The sequence below is a fragment of the Strix aluco genome, chromosome 1 (assembly GCF_031877795.1).
Source record: "Strix aluco isolate bStrAlu1 chromosome 1, bStrAlu1.hap1, whole genome shotgun sequence".
NCBI classification, from domain to species: Eukaryota; Metazoa; Chordata; class Aves; order Strigiformes; family Strigidae; genus Strix; species Strix aluco.
This window is the reverse complement of record NC_133931.1, coordinates 115273842-115286525: the sequence shown is the minus strand read 5'-3', so window position 1 is coordinate 115286525 and position 12684 is coordinate 115273842. Positions and strand designations below refer to the sequence as shown.

At 38.7% G+C, this 12684-nt stretch overlaps 1 protein-coding gene across 5 annotated transcripts in view; it reads left to right on the top strand.

Annotated features, from left to right (window-relative positions):
- The window catches only part of DIP2C (disco interacting protein 2 homolog C), a 331218-nt gene that overhangs the window by 56317 nt on the left and 262217 nt on the right, over window positions 1-12684 (top strand). The gene's annotated exons all lie outside the window — the stretch shown is intronic.

Below are 12684 nucleotides of genomic sequence, written 5' to 3'. Positions count from 1 at the left end.
TTATGAAGTCTCTCTGGGATAATGTAGGATGATTCACTCTTTCTGCTACTTGCCAAAAATGTCTCCAGCAGATTAGTAGAATTTAAGCCATTGAAGCATCGGGTAACTTGTAAGCCAAGGACCTAACTCTGCTTAAAGTGTCAAGGGACAGTTAAAAATCTACCTGTTGTAGAGGGCATGCTGGTGGTGGGGCATGCTGGTTGGCTGCTGAGATCCCTGTGTTGCCACGGCCAGTCCCAGCTACTTGGTCTAGGAGTGACCTTCCAGTGCAGAAATGAGGACACTGGCATTTCCCGGCCTTCTGACAGATGCAAAAGCTTAAAAATTTTCTTAAGTCGGTGGGAGTAAAGCTGAATATTAGTTTATGAGCTAAAATTATCTTTATTACTTGACCATGGAGATCAGTCTCCTGACTTTGACTTCACCCCATGTCTCCAGCTGAAGACAAAAGCATGATTGTGTGCAGAAGACAAGATACCAAACTGACTGCTTAATTCAGTATGTGCTGACAGACGGACCCTGTTCATAATTTGGGGGAGGAGGGTAGCAGGGGGAAGCTGGAGAAACAATAGGAACAGGGAAGCTGTTGGCAGTCATGCAACCAAGCAGCTCTGGGGGATGTGGGTACTGCAGGCTGTGCCTGGTGGGAGACTGAGGTGCAGAGACCAGGATGGTGCTCAGGAGGCAGGCATCTATCTGACTAAAGCCTGGGATATTGCCTTCAGTTCTCTGAACAGATCATATTTTTACCCTTGAAAAGTAAAGATTCAGTACAGAGGTAACGATTGCCAAGATTTACTTAATCTGTGCTCTTTGCAGAAGAAAAATATGTGTGTTGTGGTCTGTCTGGGTTCCATTTTCAGAAGGTTTCTCATTTCTAATAGACTACCTGAGTTTAGGCTTTATGTGCTGTTCTCAAAATTCAGATGGTCTCTATCAACATAATGGTTGTCTAACAAACTATCTATCCTGTTGCTCTTGGATTTTCAGTAAGCTTTTCAAGTGTCTGAGGAGATCAAGCTCTTCCTAGAACAGAAATTATCTTTCCCCTCTCTAGTCAGGCTTTTTTTTTTCCCTAATTCGGCAAATGTCAGCAGATGGTGTTAAATGTGAGAAGATGCATCCACTCCCCTGTCAAAGATGAAGGTTTTTTGCAAACAGGAGGATATATCCAGGCTACCCTGAAACAGTGGTTTGGATCACTTGCGGCTGTGTTGGAGGGGATGATCACAGTGTTCATGGGCAGACCATCCTACCTTCATGGTTTTGTAGGTACCATAGAGGGGCATGATGCCTTGTTTTAAAATGGAAAGACTGGATTAATATTCCCCAGAGGACAGCAGGGTGGTCTGCTGCTGTCTCCATCTGCTCTTGTCCCTCCCTGGAGTGACTGAGAGATGAACTTTCCAAAGAACCTTGTAGCGTTTGGGAGCAGTGTTTGCACAGACGTATCCGTCATTTCTCTGACATCAGATATCTAATAATAACTTCCTAGCAAGTCATCCGCTCTCTTCTGCTTCACCCACTCTTAGTCACTATACCAATTTCTGTAGGCTACAAGTAGTAGGCTATTTATTAAAAGCAGTAGCTAGTGAAAAATGGTTTTCTTAATCAAGTTTCTCCTGCCAAGAATGTAAAATCAGTGAGACCAATTTTAGGTGCCTTGAATCCTGTCCAAGTCAGATTACTTGGCAACTCGTGTTACCTCAGCTGCTTCCATACCTTCCATTCACATTCCAGTTGCTGACGGCTGAGCACTATTTGAAAATCTGTGCTTATTGGAAAATTCCTTAAAATTCTTTGTAAGGGAATAGAAGTATTTGGCTAGTGTCCTTCCTGTGTACCATCCAAACCTAGCACTGCACTGCATGATGCAGAGTCTCCATTTATTCTGAAGGATAGGGTCAAGGTTATCTGAGAATAAATCACCTGCTTCTGTATCCCGCTCACCTAAGCGTTACCCACAGGGTCATGGCTGGAAGTGCCAAGGGGAAGCATGAGACTGTTGAAAGTCTGCCTGTAGGCAAATAGGTTTGTGTTTTGTCTGACCTTGTTGGCTTAACATGCCACTAGCTGTGCTTATGCTAGTTTTCTAGGTAAGCTCTCTTGTCCCCAAGTTCTTGCAGGAATGTGACATTTCACTTTTTATAATCAGTCACTGATTGACAAGCTCTTTGCATGTGGGAGCTATTCTGATGGCAGGGAAGCAGCAAAGCCAAGCACCCACTCCTTCCCACACAATGTCAAGGCTCGTCCTGCCTGCCGGGGAGGATGGAAAGCTGGGTATGCCCTGGAGGGTTGCCTTGAATGGGATGCAGAAATTTAGGTTTGTAGCAGAAAATACCTATCTAATTTAGTTTGTTCAAATTATAGGTCAATATACTGCGAACAAAAAAGAAAAATAATTTTATAGATTGGGAGCTTCCCAGTGGAAGATTATTTCTGAATAAAAAAGCCTACGCTAGCTTAACTCATTGCTCAGAAGTTCCGACAATTTTTGACACCCCATGACAATTTACAGTGGAGGCTGTCTAATGGGATACGGGAGTGCACTGGAACCTCCACCACATTGTCATTTTACTTCACCTTAGCTACATAGGTTTGTCAGTGTGCTAGTTTATGGGAATGTTCCTCTAAGTTTTGCATCTTTTTTCTGTGTTCGGTTTTATGTTTTCAGTTTGAATTCATGTTTTTGTGGTGCATAATTTGGGAGAGGGAGCATGAATTACAAATTCTAAGTTTTAGAGTTTTTCCTCCATGTTGGTTTATGCCCTGTCTTTCTGGGTCAACTTATTAGTTCACTGTGTTTTAAAACTGAAGTGTAAACTTGCCTCTCTCATGAGAATCATCATTTTATCAGTCTTCTGGAAGTAAATGACATTTAAAAAATAATTGTGTTATCAAACTTTTCGTATTTCTGGAAGATTCCTCTTTTTGTCAGGGCATTTTGTACCTCAGTGCCCAGTTTTATTTTCGCTTTTTTCTTTCAACTTCCCATTTTTTGTTCATTCCTACTATTTATTGATAAAGTATTTCTGCCCACAAATTAAAAGAGGTATCATTAAGTAGTCTTGGGAAGATCCTATTTCTGAGTTTTCAAATAGTCTTATACTACTGGAAAAATACAGACACTCAGCTGAAGTTGGTGAAGAGGATGGTTGGAATTAAGGGTTTGGATTAGCTTTTTTGCCACCTGCCTTCTTTCAGCCACCTTTTCTACTTCTGAGATTCAGGGCTGCTGCTTGGTACAGAATGGGAGTGTTTGAGTGCTGACCTGGCTGGTTAAGGGAACTTGGTTTAAAAAAACTATCTGCACTGAAACGGCTGGAAAACATCTTTCCCAGTCCAGCTTGAAGAAAGAGTAACAGATCTGTTTGACAGAATTGATGTTTCACTACCAGTTGCCATTCATTATCAGACTTAAAGCCAGAAATGGTTCATGGAAGCACCGGAACACAAACGCGACTTGCTTGAGTGTCCATGTGAGAGGCAGACGGCTGTTCCAGGAGCAGGTCTCCATAAGCTCAAAAGGGTGGTGTGCTTGTGGTTGTGTGAGCGTGCTTCGATAAAGGGCTGTGATGGAAAATCTGGGTCTTCTGTTGTGAGTGCCTGGAGGGTACTGAGTTGGTTTATATTTTATTTATTTAATTGCTTTTGTGAAATGGCTGGTGTATTTTTATATCGTGTGGTATTGTAGGACTACTTTATAAATAGTTATGGGAGGAGTAAAATATCATATATCTGTGATTTTGTTTTTCTGTGTGGAATAGTCTGTCTTCTGGGGATGTTAAAAGTTGTTGCTGGTGTTTGGTTTTTTACCTTAATAGATTGTGTGGAGTTGTAAATATCTTACAAGATCTGCTGTATGCTTTCTGACTGAGAAGGAGTTTGCTGCTCCCTTCCTCCTTTACAGTCGCACTGCTTTGCACCTGGTCAGCTTCAGTAGTACTTGCTGGTGAATGAGATGGCCATACAAACTCCCATACAAACTTCGATGCCATACATAAGGCAGGCACCTAAGACCACTGTCTTTTTGGTCCAGGATCAGGCAGTGAAGCTATATTTTATATTCGTGTAGGTTTTCTGAATTTTGGCTTCTGTTTGTGAAATGAGGAAGGTGGGGCTGTATTAGGAAGAACGTGCTCACAGCATTCTGGGCTGTGTTAGGAAGAGCATTGCAAGCAGGTCGAGGGAGGTGATCCTGCCCTCTGCTCAGGAGTGGGGAGTGCTGTCTCCAGCCCTGGGCTCCCCAGTGCAAAAAGGACATGGACTTGCATGAAGGACCATGATGATGATTAAGTAATTTGGAGAATGTCATATAAGGAGGGGCTGAGAGAGCCAGGACTCAGGGGGATCTTATCAGTAAATATAAACACCTGATGGGGGAAATAAAGAAGCTGGAGCCTGGCTCTTTTCAGGGTATACAGTGACGGGACAAGAGGCAATGGGCACAAACTGAAATACAGGAAATCCTTCTAAAACACAATAAACAAAGCTGAGAAGACTCTATCCTTAGGGCTATTCAAAACCCAACTGGTCACGGTCCTGAGCAATATGCGCTAGGTGACCCCACTTTGGGCATGGGTTTGGATTAGATGGTCCCAGAAGTCCCTACTGACCCCAACTACTTTGTGATTCTGTGAATTGATAAGAGCTGATGTGGAAGGTACTAGACACTGGTACATGTGAATGTAGCATTCACTCAGATCTTGTCTGAGCAAAACAGTTGCAAGAATATTAGTAAGTCAGTTGGCAGCTTAGCCTGTTTGTATGGACATCCCTAAAAGTATTTTACTTATTGTCCATTACTTTCAGAGGTTTCATAAAAGTTTGATAAAGTCAGCTTAAGCAGGTGTAGGGAAAATTCTTTCCTGTGTTTCAGGATGTGAATATTCTTTCACTGCCCCACATTAAGAAGGCACTCCACCCATAGAAATATTTTTGAATATATATCCATTAGGTGGTTTTGTACTTCAGTAAATGGGTTGAATGAAGAGCCTTGTGAAAGACCAAATAGGGCTTTCTAACCCCTTTGGTTGCCCACACATTGCCATATAGGCTAATGCTATCGATTAAGAATGTGGGGGAAAAAAACGTGGCCCAGGAGTGTAAAAATTAAATTGGTTTTCAGTCCTTTGAGACACAGACTTGCTGTTTTCAGTCATAAGAACAGCTATACTAGATCAGACAAGCCCAGCATGTTCCTGGCCAGTAACAGATAGTATTAGGAAAGGGTAAGCACAGGACAGCTCTTTCCCTGGTGAATCCCCTGAACCTCCCGCAGTTGGCCAGCAGAGACTTTCCGAGCTACGCTGTTAGCTTGATCATCTTGTTCAATAGTCAGCGATGAACTTATTTCCCCTGAATTTTTTCCATAAAACCATTTATACTTTTGACCTCTGCAGCATAGAGTTTCACAACTTAATGATTTTGTTTGTGTGGAAAGCTCCTTCCTTTTGTTTAGTTTGATTTTTTTTTTAAACCCACTGAATGATAATTTCTGTGAGTCCCCATGAGATTTATGTTAACGAGAGAGAATAATAATTTTGAAAGATAAAATATGAAACTGCTAGAGAAAATATTCTCAATCAGAAGGGCCTTTGGCTTCAGCCAGTACGACAGTTCGTTCATTCCTGTAAATGATTAGGTAAAATTCCTGTAAAGTCCTGTAAGTGGTTCTTAAGGAAAGTGATACTCCAGACAACTGGGCAGCTTCAGTCTTTGTGTTGATTTCCTATCCCTCTGAGAGTACATTCATATTCATTGCGTTTTTGCCTTTAACTACTCTTCAGCATTCAAATGATGTATCTCAGTAGGCAACAGTATCTAGGAATATGGGAAAATCAGTGTATAGCCAGAAGAGCTGTACCTTTTGAGGAACTTGGTATATCTGAAGTATTCAAACTTTATTTGAACAATACAGAATTAAAATGTTCCAGTTTTTCTGTATATTGTTTCTCTCTTTAGCTTTCTACAGTGACTTTGAGATGTGAAGAGGTGGAGTGAGAAATTAATGCAGTTACAAAATATCTCAAAGGTTAAAAAATCGAGATATGTACTCTTAGCTATTTCTGTTCTGACTCCAGAATGACTGAATAAAATGAGAACAGAAGATTAGGAAACAGCATTTAAGAGCAGATTAATCCAAAAGGGGGAGTTACAAATTTTGCAGTTTGCTTTCTCTTCTCTGGGATGTGTTTTAGCAGAGAATATGCATTCCCCTTCCCCATGCTTTTAACAGTTATTACTGTACTTTTTTACAGTGGTCTTACAGATTTGAGAAGAAAATTGCTGTATGAAAACTGATGAGATCTTTTAGAGTGTCACACTCAGAACATGCTTTAATAACCACATATCAGGTGGAGTTCAGCAGCAATGACAGCCGGAAGGGAATTTGTCTGGGTCCTACTGCAACCTGTTTTCAAGCAGATGATTTTGTTTATTTGGAGAAAGATATTTTGGCGGTAAGGGTTTGAAAAAGTTGAAAATCTATTCATGATCTTGACAAAACAAAGAAACTTCATGTTCGATGGAATATCTGTTACAGCAACAGTCTTAGTTTATGGTTGTCAGATCATAAATATAACTGTCCTAGTTTTTGTTCTTGACTTGGGGATGGAAAAACTGAAAGACTGGGAGAGGAAACATAACTCTACTTTTTCTGCCTCTCATGATCCTCCCACCCACAGCCCCCCAGGTATGATTTTGTTGGGGTTAGCTGACTCTGTTGGTTTGTGTAGCACTTGCATTTACCCTAGCATAGAAGGGTAGGAGAAAGAAATACACGCTATTTGAACTGTATCTGTTGTCTTTTCAATTTTCATTATACTTCGTAATTTCATTCAGCTAGCCAGTTTTTTAATGAAGACTACACATGAAGTTATTTACAGCTGTGATACAGATGGATGTTTAAAATAGCATTCTCCTACGTTGAAAGATACGAGTTGGTGCTGGACTTCATACGGCTCAGCTGTTGCAATGTACACATTTTTAGTGATGTGTACATTGTAATAGGTACATTATCTCTGTGATCACTGTATCTTTTTTTAACGCTGCTGCTGCTTTCTCCTAAAGAATAACTGATGTTTATGCTACAACTTTTCCTGTATAATTAATTGTAGGGCTTTTCTATTGACTCTGGAGAGTCTAAATGATACAACAGAAGACTAAAAGGAAAAACATGCTTCATAAGGTGGTTACCAGAGATGGAATTACACTATTACTATTAGGGTAAAAATTGTGTAGGAAAAGTTTGATCATGTCAATGTACAAACAAGCAGAAGAACCTTTTTTGTGAGATAGCTTTGGTTACTGCTTCCATACTGTATGGAAATACAATATTTAGACAATGAACTGTTATGTTTTCAAGATTGTTTTGAAGCATGGGATTAAGCAGCAAGATTAATTCTGTATAGGATCAGTTCACAAGGTTAACATGAGCCAACTGGGTTTTCTAAAACAGATTTATTTATTTATCCATAACATGCAATTTCAGGGTTGTGTACTTTCACAGACCCTTTACATTTAAAGTTTTAACTTCTGATTGCACTGCTTTTCCATACATCTTGCCACCAAGACTTTAAAACGTGTCACAAGAAAGATTTGAGCTAAATATAGCATGTCTTCTTCATTTGAAAATGAAGGCACAGGAACATAAATGTGTAAATGATTTCCGTGATGTGGAGCTGGAGGATTACTGAATGGCTGCTCTCTCCCATTCCTCTTTTCCTTTCTGAGCTGTCTTGCTGCCTCTTCAGCTTGTGCGCTGTGAGTCACCCTGATGTCATTCCCTGCATTGGCAAAGCAAAACTCAACAGATCCATAACTCTTTCTATTCTGGGTTTTACAGATTTGGGGTTTGGTAGCATTGTAAACATCCGAATATAGGAATAACAGTTCTACTGTCATTCTCTCTCTGCCCCCGCCCCCCATGACCTCATCTGTGCACTTCATGGGATTGCTTTCCCACTCAGTAACACCTGAACGATACCATTTTCTCAAAGTTTTCTCTCCTTCCTTCCTACCCCTTATTAACAGTTTTCATTAGAGGTGTTAAAACTTTATCAATTAAATACTGTCAATTCGACAGAGCAGTCCAAAGCCTGGAGGTTGCTATTCTAGGCTCCTGTGCAGTGTGAGAGCACCAACCACTGCAGTGTTTCTCTCTGCAAGGTTCTTTCCTTTATTGAAGTGGTGATGGGCCTCATGCAACTAAAGATTTCTGCTTCAAGTAACTTTTCTGTGGAGATTCATGATATTGTGCTGCTTTTTAGAAGTAAAATTGGACATATTGCTAGATATGTTGAAAGTGAGGATGCAAGTTGCTGAAGCCTAAAATTACTCATCATGATGAAAAAGATTTTTTATTAAAGGAAAGCAGTGCTGTCTTTTTTGTGGTGTGTAAGGTTTAATGACTGATGCATCATCTACCAAACACCTTCCATTTCCAGGTCTGCTGGAAAAACGGGCATATTGCAGTTGGACTAGATGATTGTTGTAGGTCCCTTCCAACTGAAATATTCTATTCTATTCTATTCTATTCTATTCTATTCTATTCTATTCTATTCTATTCTATTCTATTCTATTCTATTCTATTCTATTCTATTCTATTCTATTCTATTCTATTCTATTCTATTCTATTCTATCCTATCCTATCCTATCCTATCCTATCCTATCCTATGATCAAAGATATTGCTAACTAGTTTTTACATTGAACTAGCTTATCATTTTAAACTAACACTGGGTTGTTTACATAGTTTAATTATTTATTTTTTCCCAAGTGTTAGGAATGTAATCCATACATACAAGTAAGTTCTGCGTAGCATTCCTGAAGGAGGAATGTCTCTTCTTTTTCCATCTTGGATTTTGTTGAAATGCAGGGTGCCTGTCAGGCTCACTTTTGCTTAATGTCTAAAACTCTTTGAGCCCTCTGCTTTGCTCTGTGTAAGCCTGACTGTAACAGGACCCCTCAGGGGTTAGTTTACTCACAGCAGACAATGAAGAAGGTTGTGACTACACCTGAATGTTAATGGCAGCTGTAATAAAACAAATGTTCTTTCTGCTTTTCATTGATCTTGTACATATTGCACTTCTACTAGAAAGTTATGTTCTAATTCTTTCTGAATGGCATTTCACACTTAATAAAGACCTTTTCAATAGGTTGGAGATGTAAATAATTGTGTATGTATACTATATTAAAAATATCGCTGCCTTCTTACTTTTTGATCATGTAATAGAAGTTGAGAGACAGAAATCAGAAGCTGCAACCAAAGGTAATATAACTAAATAGTTCTTGCATTTTAAGGTCATAATTTATGGAGACCTAAACATTTTAGTCTTTTGATTATTACTTGTTACCACTCATTGGAAATGGAAAAATTTACTGAAGATAATGTGGCTAAAATTGTTCGAAGCATGTTGCATACACTGCAAAAGAAAAGGAGTTAATTAACCAGATCTAAAAAGCAGTAGAGGTATTTATACAGCATTTAAATTTTTATAACCTCTGAATTTTGGATGCTGTTTAGTGTGTGACTAATTCATTTTCATTCAGCAAAGGTAAAATTCAATGTGGAAAAGCTTATTGCAGTAATCTTTTAATAAGAACATAACTACAGACAATACTCATCAGTATTTAAGGAATACACTCTTAATGCGCTTTGTAGGTTGAAAGAATGAGACTGGATTGGAAAGAAAGGGTCAATAGCTCAGATAGTAAAATGCTTTCTGATTGCTGCCTCCTTTTTGATATTAGTTACACTTTTGAAATTACACTGTCTGTTTTAATTTAGATTAATGACAGGAAAGCAAGGGAAGATACATAGTGATGATTTTAGATAGACCTTGCATATTGCTCCTTTGGCACAGTAAAGCTGTGGCAGACTGACGGGCAAACTTGGTCTTGTGTTTTCAGCGCTGTCTTGTGTATGATGCATCATTGTGGCCAGAGCAGAGCCATGCAGTCTATTCTATGGAGAAATGCAAAATTGTGGCCATTCTTTCCTTATTTACGTATGTACAGGGCCACACGTTTACTTGGGATTATTCAAGTGTAGCTGGCTGTAATGAGAATTGAATTCTCTGTGTTTTGCAAAGCAGAATAATTGGTGCAGTGCAATGTAATGGTGTCAAAAGTCTCCTTGTTATCCAAAGTAAATGAAACAGATTTTCTTGTTAAGAACTTAAAAGTCAGCATTAGAACTAAAATATTTACTGTGCGATTAAGAGGTTTCTCAACAAAACTTTTGTTCTTGCTCAGTAAAAAGAACTTCACAGTGGATTAATAGCATTGAAACTAAGGCTGTGGAAAATAGTTTTAATACCAAAATAATTGTTTAAATAGAGTCTTAATTACAGTGATTAGTGTAGTTCTTATTGAGTGATAATATATTCCAACTCAAAATCTTATCTGGGTTTTAAGTATTGCTGCATAACTATACACTGAAGAGTTATTATATTTAAAAACAGAACAAGAACAGTTTGTGGTAAGAAAGTGAAAGACAAGCTTGATTCAAATGCATCTAGCATTTTTGTTACATAAAAGTTACCTTGAGGATGGGATGCCCAGATGTGTTCACAGGGGTGCTTCCCTGGTGGTCCAAATTTGAAGGAAAAATTTATTTCCCCTTATTTCCATTTATAACTCCTGCTTATTCAGTGTTTTCTGGGGAGTGTTACAGTTCTGCTTTCCTCAGGGCAGGTGGTTCTCCAGAATAGGGGCTTTTAGGTTCTTCTTAAAGGGTCTTTTTTTTTTTTTTTTTTTTTTTTGCATATTGCATGGCAGTGGACTGGGGTTTGAGCAAGTCTTTACTTACACGCGTTGTATATCTGCTGTTAATAAATGCTGTGGTAGCTGTGCTAGAGACCGAGGTGTCCCTTCAGTCACAAGTGCCAGTGCGTTCCCAGAGGTGTGGTTTGTTACGCTCCATCTTTTCTATGCCAGTTTTTAAACACTTCTTAAAGTCCTTGGCTAGTCGCTCATGACTTTTATTTTCTTTCTCTAATTACATTTGTTAACAGAGCCGGTCCATGTAATAAGCCTTAAGAGTATGTTTACCGTAGGGTTTAAATAGCAATGTTTGGAAGGCAAACGTTACCTTTTTTTGATGTGACATACTGCAATCATTTTGTGCATCTGAAACAAGTTTTGGGCCTAAAAAAGCAATGGTATCTAGCATGGGTTAAGTTGAAGGCTGTGGCCGTCAGGCTGCAACGACAGCCAATTTTGGCAGAAGTAAAAAATTTAACAGGAATTCTTTCGTGTGATCTGATTTATCTTCTGACTATTACATGTGAACAGCTAAGCTGTGAATCTGCTTGAATTTAAACATGCGAGTATTCCCACTGGCTGTAATGAGAGTGCCCATGCTTAGGTGAAATGTAGTCATTGGAGTTTGCAGGGCTGAAGACAGCAGAAAATGGCCTCCTGCATTTACTGTTTTATGCTTAAAAGGGGAGTATGGTCTCTCAAAAATGTAACCAGTGCACTAACAGCTGCAGTATATTTAATTTTAGAATGAACATAAACCATCTCAATCAAGTAATACTGTATATTTAATTAAGTTGATTGCAACAATTTATGACACAAACTATAACCATTGCACACGTGAGATTAAATGCTGCATTTTTTGAATGGGGCATTTTATAATTATTCAGAGTCTTTTGCTGTAAATATTCATGAAGTTTCCAGTTATATGTATATATATTTAATTTAGAAGTGTGTATACTTTAATCTCCCATCTTTTACTTTATGCTGGACATAAATTAGATGGTTTGGACTCTGCACATCAGGAGATATGCTTGTCCTCCTTTGGTTTCACACTATTTAAAGAAAGAGAATTGGCTTACTGTATTCTGTTAAACTTTAGGAAGAATTGAAAATTTAGTAATAACATTTTGGATGCATTCTCAGGGAAATGATTTCAAAAGAAAGCTTGGAAAACCTTGATTGAATAAAGCTCAAATATGAAAGAAGCAGGAGATCTGAAAAGTTATTGATCTTGGCAATGCTTTTTCTAAGAATTGAGTGTTGCAAAACTTAGTTAGTGACCTGGAAAACAGTTGGTAATTAAGAAAGGCCAGATTGGTCAGAGCTCCTCCCTCAAGCAAAGGCATGATAATTTGTATTACAGCAATTGAATCAAACCGAATGGAAAGGTGGCTAGGGTGACTGCTCCTTTTCCTGATTAATGTCTGAAGAAAACAGATGAGGCAGCACGGCTTGCAACTTCACATGCAGTTTTAGGTCAAGTTTCTGTAGCTTGGGAAAGAATGTTCTAGCTAAAGGCAAGTCAGAAATCATTCAAATGAAGAACAAGTTAGAAAACATACCCTGAGATCAGAGCTGCTTTATCCTGATAGGTAATTTTAGTAGTAGGACCTAGATATGTCTTTCTCTTTTCTCATGGATGTTGTAGCTGTGAGATAAAGAAACAGTTAATACCGTAAGTGGTGGCAAAAGCTCTCCACAGAATCTCCAATATACAGTTTGCTTGTAGTTGTGTTTTATTTAAATACACCCAGGAATTGTCATTATGTTTTTATGAAAACCTATTTTATTAAGAACTGTATTTCAGGAGTCCAAATAACCTAATTTTCATGGAGGACAGATGACAGCTTATGTCCCAATGTATTTTTTCAGACCTTCCAACCATGCAAAAAGAAGTATCTCAAAAAGCTAATATA